Raw genomic sequence first — 10,730 nt, 5'->3', positions numbered from 1 at the left:
TTAAAAACCAGAACTGTTGAGGACAGAGTTTGGGGATGACTAATACAGCAGCACCATGGATTTGATGGCATGTTTAGATTTCTTGAGGCACGACTATGTTTATTTGATGTATGATGATAGGGGTTTTTATTTTATTTTGCTGCTTTGGCTCCCGCTGCGGATTCACTGAAAAATCTGAACTTTTGCCAAATTGAAAATTATTATATTTACCCCTTCATGTCTACCTGGAAATAGTTTATTATTTTCTAACTCCCGATTTTTATGGTTTCTAACTCACCGAATGTACGAATATCCTTTATAGACATAACGACAAATAAGCGGGTGAAGCAGTTCTACCCGGTAATTTGTGTAGTGTGAAAGGGTCATCCTGGGTCTTATATCCCGGTTCACCAACCCTGCTTTTTACCAAGGTTGTCGACCTGGGCTTTTTGACCCGGGTCGACCCTTTCACGCTACACAAATTACCCGTGTAATTCAGCAAATTACTGGGTTGACCGTTTTTTAACCTGGTCATTTGTTGCTTTGTGTGAAGGGGGTCAGACTGCACCCGGCAAAATGACCCGGCACTCAAATGCCGGATCGCATGTCTGAAAGGTATAATTAACTTCTTTACTATGTATAATAATGACCATGTGTTTTGTGTTTAAAAATGCTAAATGTTAGCCCATGCAACAAAGTGACACTTCTATGTATTGTTCATTTATTAGATTTATTTCAATCTGAGTTTATATAGAGATTATATATTTGTAAAAAATAAATACAATTTTGCTTTTTCAAATGTTAGCTGTAAAATGTAGCCCTTTGCACTTTTCTACAATATTTTAAAGTTTAAAGTCAAATGTTAAAAATAAAATATAATTAAACTTTCCAGCTTGTATCTCCTTTTTGAAATTGAAGCGCTCAGTGGTATTGGGTTGCTACTGACTGTAGGCACACCGACCGACCAACCAACCAACTTCCATTTGTACGGGAATAAAGGTTCACTACTGGATAATCCAATCTGTGCCACCACAGCGTTGGGTGACATTCAAATTTACAGTGTCCTGAACAGGGATTACAAGAGGGTGCATAAGATACTTTGGCAAAGTGTATAGGGGCCTTTACTCTCTCTGCACACATCACATCTGCCCCACCTGCAGTGCAGCATGGGTTTTCTCAGTTGCTATACCCTTTTTATTTATTTTTACTTGCACACCTGCTTCAGGCCCGGTGTTCCATGCTGTTCATTGCAAATTAAACCATTACACGTTTTATGCTTTACATGGAATAACAATAGATCCGGCATTAAGACTGCACATTCCTACTGCCCTGCTTTCTTTAGGTCGGATCAAACCAGTCTAGGAAGACAGACCGGTTTCTCAAAATACACTGACCCGTCACCCACTCCTACAAAGCAGATTGCAATCTGTTTTTATTGTGCGGGGCTGCAGATTAAAACTGGTATTTGTTTATTAACCAGGCTCTTGTGGAGGGCACTACTAGTATAACAAGGTGTGAAGGTCCCATACACTATTGCTCTATGCCCACACATGAGTTTGACCCATTTGGTTCATAAATTGAGCGAAAAGTGCCATATCGTGGTCTCACCTCTGAAACCGATCCGAAACGCGGTTCTGTGCACAATCAATTGCATAACATATGATAGATCATGGGCAAAAGTAGGGCATTCAGTTTATCATATGAGATCCTGCCACCTGGCATGCAAGGTACGCATGTAATACGCAAGTCCCCCGTATCCTCAGAAGAAGCCGCTCTCTGCACAAGTTTGTGTTACATCTGCCCCACATGCAGTGCAACATGGTTTTGGCCATTTGCGAAAATGTCCGGGTCATGGTAGGAATTAAAAGCAGCACCTCGAACTCATTCAGAACCCATTGTTGTAACACTACATTCCACAAAGTACAGATGCCAAGTTTCTTGCGCAGCACGAGTCTGCAACATCCATTGCACCATAACATAAGTCTGTTGGTGATTGACAGTCTGAAGCATGTTTGGGAGAGGGATCAGCCTCCTGTTCCCAAATATCGCTGTCCTGCCCTCTTTGGAGTCAATGCAACTGTCATGTAGCCAGCCATTGGTGTTGCAGATAATCAGATACTGTGTTTTAGGACACAGTTCGGATCAGTAATCCATACAGAGTACATGACACTCCCTGCTGCATTAGCCTATTAATGCTATCGCTGCAGTTTCTGGGCGGTATTCAATGAGCCTGATTCGGCGAATTTGTGCTGTTTGGCGTATTTCTGACTAATACGGTGAATCACCCTATTCAATGACCACTTGGCGAATACATTTCAAGGTTTTTTTCACCATGATTCACCGAGTAGCAATCGCTATCTTTTTATGGTGAAGTGGAATGTGAACTTTTAAAATAAAGTGTTTTGTTTTTTACAATTGGTGTAAAAAAATCAGGAATTTTATTCTGAGGAGGGGCATGCTATTTTTATTCATGTGCTGTACACAGCAGCCAGCAGGGGGCGCCGGAGCCGAGCCGCTCATTACATATTCATATATTCACTGCACCCAATCGTTACGATCGTGTGTAGTGAATATACGCTCCCCTGCTGGCACCCCCGGGGGGCAGCCTGTGCTGCCTGGTACCCGGGGAGCCCACCTACCCCCCACAAAGTTCTGGGGCAGGCAGAGAGACTACCATCTCTCTGCCTGGCACCATCCTCAGGCTCCCTGCGGCAATCGCCGCAGGAGCTCATATTCGCCAGTCAGGGGCAGCGAGCCCCTGACACGTTGAATACCGGAGCCCGCCGGCTCCGGAACGTGGCGAATGTGCAGCGAATCCTAAAAAGGATTCGCTGCACCTCGCAGGTATTCTCATTGAATACCGCCCTCTGTGTATGCAGAAGTTATAGCAACTCCAACCAAATCTGGATCAAAGGTGCATAAAGCTTCAAAAAGTGATAATATGGAGAGTGGTAAACAACCAGCCAATCAGCTCGTAAATGTCAGACTGTGGGCGGGATGTTCTAACATCTGCAGCCCTCTAACGCCCCTCTTTGCTGGGTACTGCATAGTTAATGATCGCATATGCTCTAACATATGCGATCATTAACGCAAGGGACAGCTCTTGCGATAAGAGCTGTCCTTTGCGATGCGTCTCCGGTGCTGGAGAGCGCAGAGCGACGGGGATAGTGGGGGCATGCTGGGAGGGAGCCGTGACTGATCCAACACACATCGCTGCGGAAAGAAGCCCATAGGCTTCTGCAGGTGATCGCCAGCTTTTTCTTTTCTTAGCCAAGGGGCCAGGACACCAGTAAAGCCCTGCCCCAGATTCTGATTGGACAAAGGGGCCAGTCAGTCAAATAAAAGGGATGGCCATCAATAGTCAAACTTCTCAATGGATATACATCACAAAGTATGCTACCATCGATGGTCACTTGCACTATAGCCATCGATGCCAATAGCGTCAATGGCCATGCCTACCACACACAGCTTTACTATATAGAATAACTAATTACTTGTCGTCAATCATCTCAGGGATGGAGAACCTTTGGCCCTCCAGCTGTTGTTGAATTACAGCTGTTGTTGACAGTTGACATTTGACAGTTGACACTGCCAAAACCTGTCATTCAGATATTACCAGATTTTGTTCCAGTCAGCTAGATCTGACAATAAATCTCTAAATGTATGGCCAGCATTAGGGTCCTCTCTCCATCATTTATCAACTTTTTAACTAGGTACACACTTGACGATCCGGGGGATAAATAAAAGGCACACAACAAATAACAACGGATTATGCTTACCGATAATTCCTTTTCTTCAAAGAGATCCCATGGCAGACAATACCTAAGGATTTCATCCCACAGCCTTGAGTTACACAGGTTACTTTTTTCCCTGGAACCTCCCCCTCCGGTATAAATCCCTGCTCCTCCCCTTCCTAGGTGTCTTTCGAGTGTCTCCTTAACATCAGGTTCCTAGGGAAAAAAGAGACAACAAGGGGAGGCAACTGATGGCTGCCATGGGTTCTCTATGAAGAAAAGGAATAATCGGTAAGCATAATCCGTTGTTTTCTTCTACGATCCCCATGGCAGCCAATACCTAGGGAAATACCATAGCAAAGAACAAAAGAGGGAGGGACCCAGGAATGCATATGTCAAGAACTTTAATTGTCAAGAATTTTTATTGTCAAGAACCCCTTGCAGGACCTGAGTTCCAAACCGCGGCAGAAATACATTAAACTCATAGTGCCTCGCAAACGTGTGCACTGATGACCAGGTCGCCGCCTCACAGATGTCCTTGATTGAAGCCTTCGCCTTCCAGGCCCAGGATGTCGCCACCGCCCTGGTTGAGTGTGCCTTAATTATGTTGCCGTATCTAGACCATCAAAGAAACCTTTACATAAAAAGTGAAGTACTTCCCCTGTAGGTATCTCTTCCAAGTCTTCCTTTGATCCTCTCCAATTTATAAAGGCTCGCCATACTCTGTAATATACTGCAGAAGATACATCCTTCCTTGCATGAAGAAGAAATGAAATAGTTTGATCAGAGAGACCTCTTCTCAGAGAATTCCTCTCAATCTCCAGGCCGTTAATGACAATGCTGCTGGGTCTGGGTGACTCTGATGACCCTGCACCAACAACCTCGGGATTATTGGGAGAGTCCAGGGCTCTTGTATGGACAACCTGAGTACTGTCGCAAACCTGGTCTTCCATTATCTTCTTCAACACTCGGTGGATTAGGAGGAAAGGGGGAAACAGGTACCCCAGCTGGCACTCCCATTTGACTGAGAAGGTATCCACTGCTGACGTGCGGGGAAGATAGTATCTTGAGTAGAATTTCTCTACCTTCCTGTTGGTGTGCGTCGCCATCAGATCTACGTCTGGTCTCCCAAATCTCTTCACCACTTCTTCGAATACTCCTGTGTCCAATTCCCATTCCCCTGAGGCTACCTTGTTTCGACTGAGCAGATCGGCCAATATGTTCTCCTTTCCTGGAACAAAGACTGCTGTAAGAGATTTTACTGATGCCTCCGCCCATGTCAGTATCTTGGACATTACCACCATTAGATCTTTGCTCTTCGTTCCTCCTTGGTGGTTTATGTACGCTACTACTGTAGTGTTGTCCGAGAAAATTCTTAGATGCGAGTGGACCACCCTGTGACCGAATTCTCCTATTGCTCTCCATACTGCCTCTGCCTCTCTCCAATTTGATGCACTCTCTCTTTCTGACCAAAGTCCCTGGACCGTGTGCTCTTTGAAATGGGCGCCCCAGCCTGACTGACTCACGTCTGTCGTTATGATCTGAAAGTGGGGTAGATACAGTAACATCGCCCTCTCGTTCAGGCTTAGCTCCATCCACCATTCTAGTGATCTTTTTACTGCCGAATTTAACCTCACCCGGCCTGAATGATCGCCTCTCCCCTTTATCTGGGGTAGAACGGCCCATTGTAGTTCTCTCATCCTCCACTGTGCCCAAGGCACCACACCAATCGTGGATGACATCATCCCCAATAACTGTACACACTCCTTCACTGGGACTGTCACCTTCACCGCTACCTTCTTTGAGAGAGAGGTAATCTTTACACACCTTTCTTCTGAGAGAAGTAATCTGAAGTTCTCTGTGTCTATTATAACACCTAGGAACTTTATTCTCTGAACCGGCATTAGTTGGCTCTTCTGAAGGTTGATTAACCAACCATGTTCTTGCAGAACCTCCATCACCACATGCAAGTCTCTTAACACTCCTTCTGACGATGTGGCTGCAATCAGGAGGTCGTCGAGATAGGGCCAAATTTGAACCCTTCTTTTTCTGAGAATCGCTATTAATGTCACTAAGATCTTCGTAAAGACCCTTGGGGAGGTTGTCAGCCCAAAGGGGAGGCACGTAAACTGGAAATGTCTGCCCTGTACACAGAACCTGAGGAACCTTCAATGAAAACAGTGTATCGGGATGTGATAATACGCATCTTTCAGGTCTTAGCAGCAATCTCCCTCTCTCCCTCATTAGTCTAGCAATCTCCCTCATGTCACCTAGCCCACATTACACTGTTACATCATAGTTACCTCCCCTCCTGCATTCTGTAGGAGACTCCCTGAAATAGCAGCAATCTCACTCTCTCCCTCATTAGTCTAGCAATCTCCCTCATTTCACCTAGCCCACATTACACTGTTAAAGCATAGTTATCACCCTTCCTGCATTCTGCAGCAATCTCCCTCTCTCCCTCATTAGTCTAGCAATCTCCCTCATTTCCCCTAGCTCACATTACACTGTTATATCATAGTTACCTCCCCTCCTGCATTCTGCCGGAGACTCCCTGACATAGCAGCAATCTCCCTCTCTCCCTCATTAGTCTAGCACTCTCCCTCATTTCACCTAGCCCATATTACACTGTTACATTTTCGGGGAAACAAGGAATGAGCGATAGATACATTTACATTGAATCATCAGCGCCATTTCCCAGCACTTTACCAAGTATAGTAGCTCTTACTAACTGCTTTGGGGCTCATCTACATTTGGATATAAGTCATTTTAAAAGAGATGAAGCAGTACACACGCTCCTAGGTGCCACATTCACGATCTCTCCATATGTGGAACTAGACACGCCCTTTAAGTGGAGCATGACATACCCCCTCAATGGGGCGCTTTGCAAAATTCTACTACCAACTATAATCTCCCTGAAACTAGTTTTCAAAAGTGGGCAAATATGATCTATATGCATGCCCGGCTGTGTCTCGGCTGCACAACCGTCCATTACCCCCAGGAATTTTATTTAATTGCATATATAATCTATATATATATATAGATTATTTATGCATGCCTGGCTGTGTGTGTTATAGATTTCATATGCATGCCTGGCTGTGTGTGTTATAGATTTTATATGCATGCCTGGCTGTGTGTGTTATAGATTTCATATGCATGCCTGGCTGTGTGTGTTATAGATTTTATATGCATGCCTGGCTGTATGTGTTATAGATTTCATATGCATGCCTGGCTGTGTGTGTTATAGATTTTATATGCATGCCTGGCTGTGTGTGTTACAGTACTGTAGTGTACAAGAACCTGACATCAGGCCCTGATGCATACCCTCCAACAATTCCAATGCAAAAATCGGTACAGGCCAGGGGGTGTGGCCATATATAGTGGGCGTGACCATTTGTAAAGGGAGTATGGGCTGGACTCTGACTTTCCACTGGACCACTACACATCCCAAACTGAAACCGGGCTGATGTGCCTCAGACATACACGTGTGTCACCGGCGGCTAATTCGTGAGCCCCAGCCTCTGTGTCCTCCCACCCCCCGGTCCCCGCTCACCTGGATCCCCCGGCTCGGCGCACAGATGAGGTGCGCGGAGGGCACCTACTCTGGTCAGGGCTCCAATCCGTGGGGGAGATTCTCTAAGAATCTCCGCCGCCCATCGCATTTATAATTATCGCATATGTTGTAACATATGCGATAATTATAGCAAAGGACAGCTCTTGCGTTGAGAGTGAGAGTCGCCGGGTCCCAGCAGGTCCCGGCGGCTCCCCCCTCCCTCCCTCCCACCCCCGGCGCTGCTGCTGCTGCGCCGTGCTCTCCTCCTCCCTGCATCCGGAAGAGGATCAGTGCAGGGAGGAGGAGGTCACAGGTCTGGGACACAGGTGAGGCGGCGGGGGTCTGTGCGGGGCGGCGGGGGGTCGTTGCGGGGCCGAGGTGGGATGCGGTAGAAGCCCATTGGCTTCTATGGGGCATCGCCAGATTTTTCTGGCGATGCCCCCCGCCGCAGTAACCCGCTTAGAGCATCCCAAAAATGCGGTAAAAACCCAGATAACGGGTTTTTACCGCATTTTTAGCTTAGAGAATCTCCCCCCATATCCGCCCATGCAGCCCGGAGAGGGGGTCGAGCAGGTCCCAGCTGCAAGGGGAGTGGGGCTGGAAGGAGAGAGCAGCTTGCACACGACGCCCCCCCCCCCCCCCCCCCCCGCAGCTTGCACACGACGTCCCCCAACCGGAGTCTCTCCCTGAGCAGGGGGAGGCGGGCCTGCACGTCCCACCACTGTGATGTAGTCTTCTCCCTTGGGAACAGTCAGCGACGTTTTTAACTACATCTCCCACAGTTTTAAAATTCGGTACAATCGGTACACTTTATTTCAGCCGGTACAGACTGTTAAACATGACGGTAGTGCACCGGCTAAAACGGTACAGTTGGAGGGTATGTTGATGCCCCAGATACCCCGCCTCCAAGTCCGCACGCTTCTTCAGTACAGCTGACTAGTTGCTGAGCCATCTAGGCAGCACACGGTCCGTACTACCGCTATGGCACTGAGTTTCTTTGCCTGGTTATAGGCTCTGTCAGGGTATACCCATCTCTAGTCTAAGGGAAAAATTTGCAGACTGTCACTATGGCCCTTATTCTGATCTGTGCGGCCGGAGCCGCATACGTTGCTCCGGCCGCACAAACCAAACCCCGCCTACAAGACGGATCGCCACGGCCGTCCGTACGCGGACGGCTGGCGATCCGCATGAAAATGGTGGGGCGTACGCCTCCACCATGGTGGGAGCTGCCCCCTGCATTCGATGGTCGACGACCATCGAAGGCAGGGCCGCACGCTCCACCAGCTCACGCAAGCTTAGACCACACGGACAATCGTCCGTGTGAAAGCTTGTATTTGGGCGGAGAGCTGACATCCGGCGATGTCAGCTTTCCGCCCCCATCACTGGCGTCATAGCCTCATTACCATGCATACGCCCCGCGTTTGCATGGGAACGCCCATGAAACGCTGGGCGTATACATAGGTAAATGAGGCTATCAAGCCCCTCACGCCCCTATACGCCCCCTTTGCGGCGTATAATTTTTGTGTGCGGCGATTTCGCCTGCACATGCGCAGAGTGACCTCTGCGCATGTGCAGAGTGAAAACATCGGCGGTACGGACGCACGCGGGCCGTACCGCACAGATTAGAATAAGGGCCTATGTCATCTTGTAATAATGGGCCAGATGTATTAAGCCTTAACAAGAGATAAATGCAAGGGTGATAAAGGGGTAGATTTATTAACATACCCCTAACGTTCTTTATTCATCTTGGTTCGCTTCACCACTTTACCGTGGTGAAGCGGCCCCGCAGTCCGTCCGAATTTATTAATACTAAACATTTCGTTATGGGAGTGCGTTTTCCCCACCCGACGGGGATACGCATCCTCCCATAACCTGTGTGTGCTCCTCCCCGGCTATTTGTTATGCGCATGCGCCAGTTCCCCTGACACACGATGTGTCACCGGCGCATGCGCAGTTTCCATGCTTATTGGTCTCCGGCGTCTTGAAATTTAAACTGCGCATGCGCCGGGTAATGTACGCCGGGGATGATGTATACCCGGCGCATGCGCTCTTTTAATTTCAAGACGCCGGAGACCAGGCAGTAGGAGGAGCAATAGAAGAGAGACCCGCAGCGCCAGAAATTAATGGCGAAAAGAGGGGGAGAAAAGACAAGGAGCGCGCGCCCACAAATCAGCTTAGTAAATAAGGTAGGAGGCAGGATCAGACTGTAATATAACGTCCCTGCCCTATACCGCCTGCCCCAATGACACTAATAGTTGTCTGGACGTCACATTATCAATGGCTATACCACTCCCAGCCTGGCGGGTGCGGATCAGTTGGTCACCAGCAAGTTGTTAGACAGTCATTAGGTCAACATGGATTTAGGTCGACATGTGTCTAGGTTGCCATGCAGGAAGGTAGACTTGAGTCTAGGTCAACATGTGTCTAGGTCAACATGGGTTAGGCGACAGGGTCATAAGGTTGACAGGGTCATTAGGTCGACATGGGTTAGGTCAACGGTCAAAAGGTCGACATGTGGTTTTTCCCATATTTTTACCCGAATGTCGACATGGCCACCGGTTAAAGTGCACTGCGTCACCTCGCCATGCTTCGGGTTCGGTGCCTCCCTACGCTTGGCACACTATTTTACTCTCCCACCACGCCCTAGTGGATGGTAGGGCATGAAATACCACCTGTCGGCACAGAAAACAGTGAAAAACCCTATGTCAATCTTTTGACTGTCGACCTAACCCATGTCGACCATGACTCATGTTGACCAAAAGGGGTGTGTCATATGCAAAATTGCACACCATCGGGCCACGGCCCCAATTGGCATCCTCTGCGTCGCTGAATAGCATCTATTCCTTCAGGCTTGGGGGGACTCCCAACTGCCCCCCCCATAGTTGTCAGGTATGTATGAGGGTATGCATTCCCCTAGGTCGACAACGTCTAGGTCGGCACCTGGAAAAGGTCGACATACCATAGGCTGACATACGATTAAGGTCGACATGGATATCGTTAACAATCAAAAGGTCTGGCAATGTCGACCTATGGTATGTCGACCATTTTCAGGTGCTGACCTAGTGACCGTCGACCATTGACGACCCAATATACTGTAACCTTTTTGAGCAGTATGGATTTACCAATACAGTTGAATTCATTTAAAAAAAACCTTTGAGTGCCGCAGCAGGCGGTATGAGGTTAAACACCGGGAGCTGGCAACACTATGCTTGTAATTATTGCAGTATATACAGGGTCCGCCCATCATTCATCAATCTTTCATATAGCCCCACCCCCAACACTCACCGCTCTCCTCTATTTATCCAGCAGCTCCGCCTCCCAATATTTACATAACACCGCCCACCCTCTCATATTTGCGACTCCTAGCCTCGTCCCACAGCGTTCCCCAAATCGTTGCCACGACCACTCAGGCTCGTGCGCCTTCGCCACGCCCACTTTTTCCTCGTCCCGTGCTCAAGACAAAA

This window comes from Crinia signifera, chromosome 12 (assembly GCF_055691185.1).
Source record: "Crinia signifera chromosome 12, ASM5569118v1, whole genome shotgun sequence".
Classification (NCBI taxonomy): domain Eukaryota; kingdom Metazoa; phylum Chordata; class Amphibia; order Anura; family Myobatrachidae; genus Crinia; species Crinia signifera.
Note: the sequence above shows the minus strand (reverse complement) of the source record.